The sequence below is a fragment of the Capricornis sumatraensis genome, chromosome 15, assembly GCF_032405125.1.
Source record: "Capricornis sumatraensis isolate serow.1 chromosome 15, serow.2, whole genome shotgun sequence".
Classification (NCBI taxonomy): Eukaryota; Metazoa; Chordata; class Mammalia; order Artiodactyla; family Bovidae; genus Capricornis; species Capricornis sumatraensis.
The window spans coordinates 38,180,997-38,191,721 of NC_091083.1; the positions used below are offsets into that span (position 1 = coordinate 38,180,997).

The 10,725-nt window shown below is 47.0% G+C and overlaps 1 protein-coding gene across 2 annotated transcripts in view; it reads right to left on the reverse strand.

Annotated features, from left to right (window-relative positions):
- The window catches only part of JCAD (junctional cadherin 5 associated), a 38,537-nt gene extending 28,485 nt beyond the window's left edge, over positions 1-10,052 (reverse strand). For both annotated transcript variants that reach the window (XM_068986998.1, XM_068986997.1), the window contains exon 1: positions 9,987-10,052. The gene's annotated coding sequence lies outside the window, so the exon portion shown is untranslated. The remainder of the gene's footprint in view (positions 1-9,986) is intronic.
- Positions 10,053-10,725: the final 673 nt, after the last annotated feature.

Consider the following 10,725-nt stretch of genomic DNA (forward strand, 5'->3'; position numbering starts at 1 on the left):
GAGAAGCCACCGCCGGGAAAAGCCTGCACACCACAACCAACAGTAGCCCCTGCTCGCCGTAACTGCAGAAAGGCCCCCACGGCAATGAAGACCAGCACAGCCAAAAATAAATAAAATTATTAAAAAAAAATACTCACGTTAACAGAACAGTCCATCAAGGCCTGTAGTGAGGAGTTCCTGGCTGGGAGGGTCTTAAGTGGAGGTCAAGGCAATGAATTTGCAAATTCTATTGTTTTTACAGCCACCCACTGAAGGTGTGCACACATATTTACCCTCACATTCTGAGGGGCACTGTAATATTTTCTATTCTATTTCACTTTTGAAAAATGCTGGTCACTACACACTAAATTTGATGTCACAGTAATTGATCGGAACCCAGCGTTTGGAAAGCACTAATGGAGAAATCAATCCTGTGCTGGTCAGGACGCTGGACTAGATGACCCCTGAAATTCTGTCCAGTTCAACGATCCCATCAATCGATGAGAAATTCCTTAACAAGTTCCTTGCTTTGTTCTCAACAGCAAAATACAGCTGTTCTATCTGATCAAAAATTTCCTTTCCAAGAAAAGTCACAGCAACTAAGTGAAGCTGCTTTCCCACTCTTAAGAGCGTAAGATGAAAAGAAAGAAATCTTCTGAAGGGAAAGTCCTGGCTCCTGCTTCCTTCCTCTACCTGTGATCCACCTGGGGCTTGAGACCGGAGGCCTCGGAACACAGCATCACTGGTTGACAGATAAAGCCAGCATCGTGGAAGGTGCCAAGGAACCCTCAGGATGAACTGCACCTACAGTACTGCAGCTTTTGTTCTCTTTTTGGTTTGAAAGAGCCAGGAAGCAGACTTTTGTCTCTTTTGAGTCCACTACGGCTCTTTTCATCTTTTCCTATACTATTCTCTGCCCCATATATTCCTGGAGTAAGCCCATCATTTCAAAGACAAAACGGAGAAAGCAGTTTAAAAACCCTACCACCCTAATAAGAAACCTGACAGTCTGGCAGAAGGGACATGTGTCCTGGCGGGTCTCCTTCCCGGGGTGGCGTGTGTTCAGCTGTTTCTTCTCATCTCGGGTGGAACCTGCCTGCAGACTTCCTCCCACCTGATCTGAGTGAAAACGGAGCAGATCAGTGCGCTTTCTTGATAGAAAGGCTTCCTTCCTTCTATCAAGCTTCTACTTGGTAGATGGCTGTTACCATAGGACTTAACTTCCAAGCCTCAGTTTTCTAAATGGATCATCACTAACTCCAAAGACAAGTACGTGGTATCTAGTAGCTATTAGGATGTCAGGCTGGTAATTCCTACTGGACTTGGTGGCACTGTTTGATGATGCCAAAGAGAAACCCGGCCCGACCCAGCAGCGGGGCTTCCCAGGCGGCTCAGTGATAAAGAACCTGCCTGCCAATGCAGGAGACACAAGAGACGTGGGTTCGAGCTCTTGGTTGGGAAGATCCCAGAGAAGGAAGTGGCAACCCACTCCAGTATTCTTGCCTGGGAAATCCCTTGGACAGAGGGGTCTGGTGGGATACAGTCCATGGGGTCGCAAAGAGTTGGACACAACTTAGCGACTAAACACAACAACAGATCCGGACCCCCGGCTCAGAGAACGTCTCCCCTGGTTACACAACTTGAGTTGAGCGACACAGTCATTCGATGGAAGCAAACTCTGTAGACAGTGTACAGAAAGAAGGCAAACTGGATTTACAACAAGTCTCTTTCTATAGGAGAAAACTTTTGTGCTCAGTATATAACAACACTCCAAAAACCAGTTAGGCGAAAGGCAAACTTCAGCTTTTCCCCCTCTGTTCTGTTATGAAAATGCATACTTAAAAGCGTCAAAACTAACACAATGGGAGAAACGGTGAAGGAAACAAAGCACGAGGAACATGGAGCTGGGTGAGAAGTCTGCGTTCAGCCTACAGTTCTCTTGTTCACTTCGACAGGACTGGTTTAAATTAAAGTCACGAGAGGAGACCCAAAGACAAATGCTTATGGCACGCAGGCTCTAAGTTAGGTGGTTTAAAGGGGAATCCAGGGAGAGGAATCATGAATGCTGAACAGCCGAGCTTCCCAGGCTGGGTTTTTTTCTATTGATTCATTACATCACTAGATTTATAGTCGATCATTTTTTTCCCCCTTGAGGACGCTTGGGATAAGTGGTAAGATGCTCAAATGTCCTCCAGGAGATGCGTAAGGAACATCTTCCAATTTGTGGTTAATTTATACCCCCTCACCCGGCCACTACCCTCATCAAACAGAGAAGGAAGAGCCTGTTCTCTAAGCTCAGAATAGCAGCACACGAGAGATAACAACATCATCCATCCCCCGAGCATCTGTGATGTGCCAGCCACTCTGCTGGCTGCCTGGCACTTTTTATTTTCCACTCCCAGGAACTGTCCTGCTGTAGATATGAACGTCTCCATTTTACAGACAAGAAAACCGAGGCTGAGAGTCCAAGGTTACAGTTTGCAGGCGCAGATCCAAGGGTCAAACCAAGGTCTGTCTAGCTTCAAAGCTCATGCTACTATTTTAGGCTCTAAATTTCCTTCCTTAATAGCAACAGAAGTTTCCCAGTTTACCAAATAATGCATAAAATACAAATAAGAAAGGATAGAAGGCATGGTGGAATAAAGATGAAATACAATAATAAAAACGAGAAAACTCCTTTATTCTCTTGGGCTAGGATGGCTCTTTGAGGTGACCCTTGCCTTGTACACACCAAGTGCACACACAGCAATGCACGCACACACAGCAATGCACACACACACGTACATGCACACACACAAGGTTGACGCTTCACTTCACTACAATGTCTTGATGGCAATACTAACACTGACTTCTAAACATGCAAATAACATGATTCATTCACAAATACACCACGTGATGTTCTGTGACCTTCAGCAGACCTCTTCAATTATTTGGGGTTCTAGGCTCTCCACCAGGGACCTGGAGTTCTCATGAAACCTGCTGTGTGAAGCTGAAAAGCAGACAAACTACATCTATGAGAAATGGGAGGGGAGCTTGTAACTTTTGTAAAAAACGAAGTTCTAAGAGAAAAAAAAATATCTACATAGTAATATCCACTGTTCTCTGCAGTGTTAATACGATCCGGACTTGAATGAGTGGACTGTGGGAAACCACCGCAGGCTCTGGGCAGATAAAGGAAAGGCGCTTGACAGTGACTCTGGCAGGAGAGCCAAGGAATAACGTGGGCAGAACAGGACAGATGTGTGGACAGATAGTCACAAGTCCCTTCTATTGTAATGTGCATGGGTGGATGGGAGGGCGGGAGATAAGAAAAAAGGAAAGTAATGAGTGTAACTTCCCAGGGAAGAAGTACAGTGAATTTTGGTCTTGGTGACTAAAGTAATCGTCCTCTTGTTATGAGAAACCAGAAATTGGAAACAACGTTCAGCTGGAGATGATGACGGGTCATTTAATTTTGATTTAACCAACTTATTCCTGCAAAATTTTCTTGTGCCCAGATCATTCTTCAATGGCTTTTCATCAGAATTCTTGTCCTTTCCAGAGAACCCGAATGAGACCACAGTAAGCCATCTTCCTGTGTGGTGAGCTTCTAAGTTCTGTCCTTATCAGCCGTATCCTTTCTATTCAGGCTGAAGGGATGCTGATAACAGCTCATAGCATTTGGGCATGGACTGGAATTGTCCACCCCCTCGCTGGAGGGATGAATTTCCATCCCGCCACGGTGGCTTAATACATAACTGCTGTGGGAACGGAGCCTAAAACAGTGCCTAGGAGAACCTATGGGTTTCAGTCTTCTTCCCAAAAAGTGCGTTAGGAAGGCTGAACTAGAGGATCTTCTGGGTCCTTCCAGCTCTAGAGATGGCCCCCCTCTCTGGCCTCTTCCCTGTGATGAGCAGCATGCATTTTTTAGTCAGTTAGCTCGGTGGAGAGAATACAGCTTGTGACCATGATACAGAACAAAGCTAACTGGGTCACAGGAAGATAGACCCTCTGACCTTGGCCTGGTTAGCAGCACCCATACAGAGGCCAGCCCAGAGAGCAGAGCTAAGCGGCCACACAGTGAGAGAAGAGGGTAGTGGGGAGGGCTAGGGGAGTCCACCACCCAGGATCGCCCACCCCAAGAGACCTGGAGCGCAGCCACGCCCACTGACTGCAACTTGCTTTGCACCAAGTGTGCAGGCCCTGGGCTCTGAAGACATGGAGATACAGAAGAAGCCCCCATCAACACCCTCCGCTGTGAAGCTTCTAAGCTGGGAGGCATTACTGAAGTCACAGGCGCCCTCATCACTAGAGGTCGAGCCTCGCAAATGAATGTCATCTACACAGGCTCCACTGCCCACCCCCGTCCCATCTGTAAAAATATGTGTTCTCCTCATATTGGCAGTTCTCAGGCTCAAAACAGTGAAATGAAACAAAATATTAGTAAACTCACGAAATCAACCAGCACCTTTCTTCCTTTTAAACATCTGCCTAGAACTGCAAACTAAGAAAGAGACAAATACTCAATTAAAAATATCAAACAAATGTTCACCCTCACCTGAGATAAAAGATATGCAAATTAAACCCAAAAGCCACTATTCCCTTCTCACATTACTGAGGTTTCTAGAAAGCAATAGCTTTTGTTAAGGGCATGGTGAATGAGCTGTCAGGGTTCTCCCATTTGTGAGTGTATGAGTGGGGTTGGTGGGGGTGTGTGTGTGGGGAATAGGTCTGTATGGAAACGGCTATTTCCTTTCTTAAAAATGATTAATGCTATAAAATCTTTAAAAATCTGAAACCCTATAGACTAATAATCTCACTTCTTGGGATCCATCCTAATGAAATAATCAGAGATACATACAAAGTTTTATAAAAGGATACTTACCCAAGTTTTAATTATGATAATAATTTTTTTAAAAGCTAGATTAAACAGTCATTTAAGGGACAGCTAAAAAATTCTGGTACCTCCATGTGGAAGATTATAATATGCACACATGTGTATAAAATGATGTTTATAGATATTGAATGGTACAGGGAGAAAATGCTCATGGCACCATGTTAAATAATAAAGACAGGACACAAAAGCCTAGATTCAGTGTATATAATACCAATTCCATCTAAATACATACAAATACAGCCTGGGGAGAAACACCAAGAAGAAACACACCAAAACAGCAACAGTGGTACTGGTGTCTAAGTTTTTTAAAAATGCCCTTATTTATACTTTCCTGTGTTTATGATATTCAGTCATGAAATATATTAGATCGAACCACATGAAGCTGCCATTTTACAGGTAAAAAATGGTCAAATAGCGGCATTTTCTTGTACTTACTATTTCATCATCAGGGGAAAAAATAACAAAAAGCTACATATAGGAAAGATTAAGAGAAAATATGTTCAAAAACATACTGCATATTTCAAGACTCAATGAGAATAAGAGAGACACAGAAGAGAAGAATAAATGAAAAGTAAATTACATAAGGTTTGAAGAGTTTAGGATATGGTATTTATGTCTTATCTGCTACCAAGAGATACTTAACCTGAATCTAGCAGGCTTAAAATCCCAATCTGCTGATAAAATTGAATACAAGATCCCAAGTAGCATTCTAAAGGTCCTAATGAGACGTTGGTACTACAAAACCTAAGGCTTCTCTCTTATATTCATTGACATTCCACCCTTAAGATGTAATTAGCCCTTCAAATTGTTGGCAGTTGACTATAAATATTTCTTCAACTGACAATTTTTCGGTCTAATGTTGTGATTAACATACAACAAAGTACTTTCTTTAAACAAGAGGTAAATAGCCAAGATACAAAACAAACCAGACTGAGGCAGGCTGCTAATTGATGCACAGATTTTTAATACTCTCTACAGCTTTTTTTCTTTTCTTGGATGGCAGAGTCATGGATTTTATTATGAGCAATAGGATTGCCATTTCCCTTTCCAGTCTTAATAATTAAATAAAGACACTGTCGTCATTACACCACAGAGGGATGACCACCTCTGCCAGGGCCCTCAAGTGGTCACAATCTCCTAAGATATAAAAAGCATATTGACTGTGAAGTTGTGGTTTTAGTGGGGCAGCCATCTCGGAGTTAAGTTTCTTTAAGGTGGCAAAAACAAAACAAACAAACAAAACAAAAAAAGAGATGGAAATCTTGGATCTAAGATCAAGAGTTTCCTGGAAGCTAACCTTGCTGGGTTGGGTTGGTATTAAGGCACTGATTCAAAAAGAGAAGAAAGTACAGTGCCAAACATTATGGAGTTCTTTTTTTTTTTTGTAAATATTACCTTTTTAAACTTTGTCTCTTCCCCTACCACCTGTATGAACACACACACATACACATTTCACACATACACATTCACACACACTCACGCTCTGCTGTCTTTTTTTTTTTAATTTTTTTTCTTTTTTTTTTTTTTCTGCTGTCTTCTTTCACCTCTAAATTCTATCACACAATTACTGCTTTGGAGACCTCAACCATTTTTAAGAGACTAAGTATCTCATTAACGTTTCTGAAAGATTAGCAGTCATTAAGAAAAGAGGACTGCAATTGGATAACATTTTCTAAATCTTTTGGAACTGTTGACTATCTGCAAAAACAACTGTAAAACTTATAATAGGTTAAAATTAAATTCCACTATCATCACAGATGTCAAATTCCACACATAAAGATTCCTAAAATAATCTCTTAAACTTACAACACACTAGTTTTGCTTTTAAATATCTTTAGAATGAAACAGCCAAGGTTTTATAAAAATGTCAAAGTTTAAATGAACTTGTATAATTCTTACATTATTCATTTTCTAATTATGAAAGTCATATATTATTCTAGAAGTAAACACTGAAAAATTCAGTGTTTAACTAGAAAGTAAAAGTTGCCTCAAACTCCACTGTGTCAAGAGATAACCATCTGGTTTCTATTTCTCCAACTAGTCTTCCTATGTATAGTTGCTTTCGCTCACTCCCTTTTCCCCCCCTTTCCTCTTTGAAATATTTATCTTGGTGTCTTCATAATAGTATCTAAATTCTTATACTTCCATACAGAAAAAAAGCAAGCTGAATAGGCAACTCCAGAGAGAGAACCAGAAAGCAACAAACCACAAGGCTATTTAGTGGTCTGATACAAGGTTCTGTCATTTCGGCCAGGCTGTTCTCAACTATATTATCTATAGACAGTTTCTAGGAAATATATTTGGTCAAAGAAAGTTAAGGTAGAAAGTCAAATTTTAAACAAAATACCACAAATTCAAATCAAGGTAATTGAGGTTTTAGCATCTGGGTGGTTCCCATATTCAATGACATGAAAGGTTTAAGGGCTGTATCAAAGCATTGGAGACTGTTCTCAGCCTGCTGGCTTTAGCAACTGAGTGCCCCTCATCATTCCTGAAGTCGGCCAGCCCTCATAACAAAGACCAATAGCAAAGTTTCAGTGAATGAGATAACCCTTGCCATCCAAAAGGTGAAAAACAACATCTGCTGAAAAACCAAATGAACTGCAGTGACGGGTTCAGCAATCAGCCTGGAGGATTTCAGAGACATGGTCTTTGCCTCTGGAAAGAAAAAAACACAACAGAACAATTGTCTCAATCCCACGCTCTGAGTTCTAAACTCTCTTTAGATCAATTAGCATGAAGTCCTGCCAAGCTCATTATTAGAGAAACTCTGGGCTCCTACAGCCCCATGGTGTTAAACTGTCCTCCAAACTAGAGGGCTCTGCAGCAAGGACAATGAGGACTTGATGGGGGCGCAGACTCCTTGGGTTTCCTTTGCTGAGAGCCATTTCTAGGATTTATTTTTAAACTGCATTAAAAAAAAATTAGACTCCAAGCATCTTTTCAAAGATTTTTTTTTAATTGAAAAACTGGTCCTTATTTATTCTCCTGTGTACCTCCAATCTCCAGTTACCTTTTATAGCTAAAATTTTACAGCCAAATGTTTCTGGAATCTGTGACTTACTCAGATCCCTTATTAGATAACGGTGATTAGCTGTCAAGACCTCCAGAGCATGTGGACACCCCGGCATCTTAAGTTATGTTCTAAGGAGGTAGGAAGACAGAATTTTTTTTCTTTCTGGCACAGGCTTCCTCCACCCACCCAATCCCCCTAAATCTCTTGGGCCTGCCAAGGGCCTGACCTTCCGATCTCTGCAGCAGAGGGTGAAGTTTGGCGGGAGGAAGGCCCAGTAGATGAAGGCCCTCTGTTCAACAAATATTTGCTCACCCCTCCAGTGGGAGGGAAACCATTTTCTATAAGCTGCCTGCCTTGAGTAACACTTGGAGCCCTTCAGGAGGCTTGTTCAGCTGATGGCCTAGAATTAGACACCTAATATCAAGGTAAACATAAAGTCCAAACCCACAGAACATTATGGAAAACCAAACGAATTTACCACACTTCCCAGGTCACATCAAAGCCAACACAAGTTCCTGGAAATAGAGTCTGCGTGAAACTTCCAAAAAAACTTTTCACTCGCCTCTGCCTTGCTGGACGGTCTTAGTCCAGTTATCTTAAATTCTAAAACTACCTGACCTAGGACGACACTTCCCTGAAGTTTTGCCCACTCAAACTACTGAGTCTGCAATTTTTGTCCACGCATTTCTGGCTGCCTGAATCCCGTTCCACTCCCCCTCCCATCTTTCAACCCTCCACTCAAACCCCCACCCTTCCCACCCCCCCCACCCCTGTCTCTATTTGCAAATCTGAAAAGACAAAAAAGCCAGGGAAGGGAGAAAACCTCCTAGTTGTGTGGTCCTCACCGCTCCACCCTCTCCCCAAGACAGGCCAGGCGACCAGATCTGGGGAGGGAGATGCTGATGGGGGTGGGACGGGGACGCAGGGGATGGGAGACTGGGTGGCAGGGTGTGGGTGTGGGCGGCTGGGGGTGGGGACCTGCCTAAGCTAATTCCCCAAAGTCCTCGCTCCTAGAGAGTGCGGATGGGCAAGGGCTAGGGTGTAACCAGGTGGCGCTGGCAGAAAGTTCCCGGGTTTTTTTTTTTTTCTTCAGTAGTGGAATCACAGCTTCTTTTTTCAAACCCCTAGAAGAATCCGGGGCGCCAGTGACAGGGGGCCAAAGCGGCGCTCTCAGCTGTAAGTGCTGAGGTCATTGCGGTCGGGTCTTCTAGGAAATCCCTGGTTTTCGGGGTGAACTGATGGCGACTGGGGGTGTGGACACGCAGGGTGCGCGCGGAGACCCAGGACCGGCGGGCGGGCTCCGGATCGCAGAAGTGGGCTTAACGGATTTACAGCGCTCTTAGGCGGGGCTCTTTCCTTTCTCCCACCCTGTTTTCCTTTTTCTCTCTTTGGCTTCAGCGCCAGCCGCCTGGGGGAGGGCCGGGCCGCCGCGCGCACGGCTGAGAGGCAGCGGCGATTAGCACCCTAATCCCGGCCCTGACCCCCCGGCGGTGGGCGCGCGGGCCGGGCGGAGACAGGGCGGGGCGGGGGCGCGGCCGCCGGCTCCCTACGTCCCGCGGGCAGGTCCCAGCAGCCGCGGGTGGGGGCGCCAGTGGGAACTGGGGGCCCCGGGGACCCCACGCAGCGGCTGTCAGTTCCCCGAGGTGGAGATGCCCGGGAAGTCGGAGGGCGCAGGCGAAGAAGCGGGTGGGCTGGACCCGGGCGGTGGCCCGGACGCCGGGAGCTGGGCAGCGACCCCCGCCTCCCGACCCCCCGCCGCCCCGACCCAGCATGGAGGGGCGAGGGGAGCGCCAACGCCCGCCGCGGCCCTCGGCGCCTACAGGTTAGCGCGAGCCCGGGGCCGGGCACCTGAGGGCGGGGACTCGTCCCCCACGACCCAGCAGAGGGGCGCCCCCCGCCCGAGGCTGCGGGGCTGGGCGCCACGCCGGGGGCTCCGGACTGGGGGCGGACATCCCCCCGCCCCCCCGCTCTGGGGAGGGCGCCGACCCGACCCACGTCCGGGCTGGAGAAGTTGGGGGGCGAGCGCGGGAGGCTGGGGCGAGGCCCATGGGGTGCCGAGGGAGCGGACTAGATGGACGAAGGGAGTCAGGAGGGGCGACAGACGCCGGGACTTACCGAGCGGCTCCCTCATGCTGCCCTGCGCTGTCGCCGCCGCTCCGGCCGGCCGGGGAACAGCGCGACCCGCCCCGCTCGCAGCCTCTGCGGCCGAGCATGCCCGGAGCCGCCGCCGCCGCCGCCCCGCTCTCCGCGGCCCCGCCCATCACCCCGCCCTCCGCGACCCAGCACCCCGCCCATAGCCCCGCCCCCGCGGCCTCGCGATCCCCGCCCCGCCCATCGCTCCACCCCGCGCGCTCCGCCCCGCCCTGTCCGACGAGCGGTCTCCAGGCTCTGCTCTCTGGCAGGAGGGCAGCACCCGGGCAGGGGCGGACGGGTAGCCAAAGGCACAGGCCTGCTCCGGCCCCGCCTACGGCACAGGTGAATTGGTCACCTTTCCCTCTTTCCGGTCACTTGGGTTTGGGCAGCTTCAACGCTGTATGAATGTCCATACACACGTATGCATACGTACACTGCCACACAGAGACGCACACAGCCACACACAAACACACACACACACACACATAGACACACACTTTCACAAAAACATACACGCAGGGAAGGTGTGAAGAGCAGAAGACAGTGACAACAGCTTAGTGCTTGGAATCTCCTAAAGCAGACGGCTGAGTATCTTAGCTAGAGGCTTGGGGAACCTTTACAGGTCAGCTGCTCAGTCCTGTCTTTTGGTGGATGAGGAAATGGGAAGCCAGGAAAAGGCAGAGGTCAGGCAGAGTGAACACATACTGCTCGCGCCTCTCCA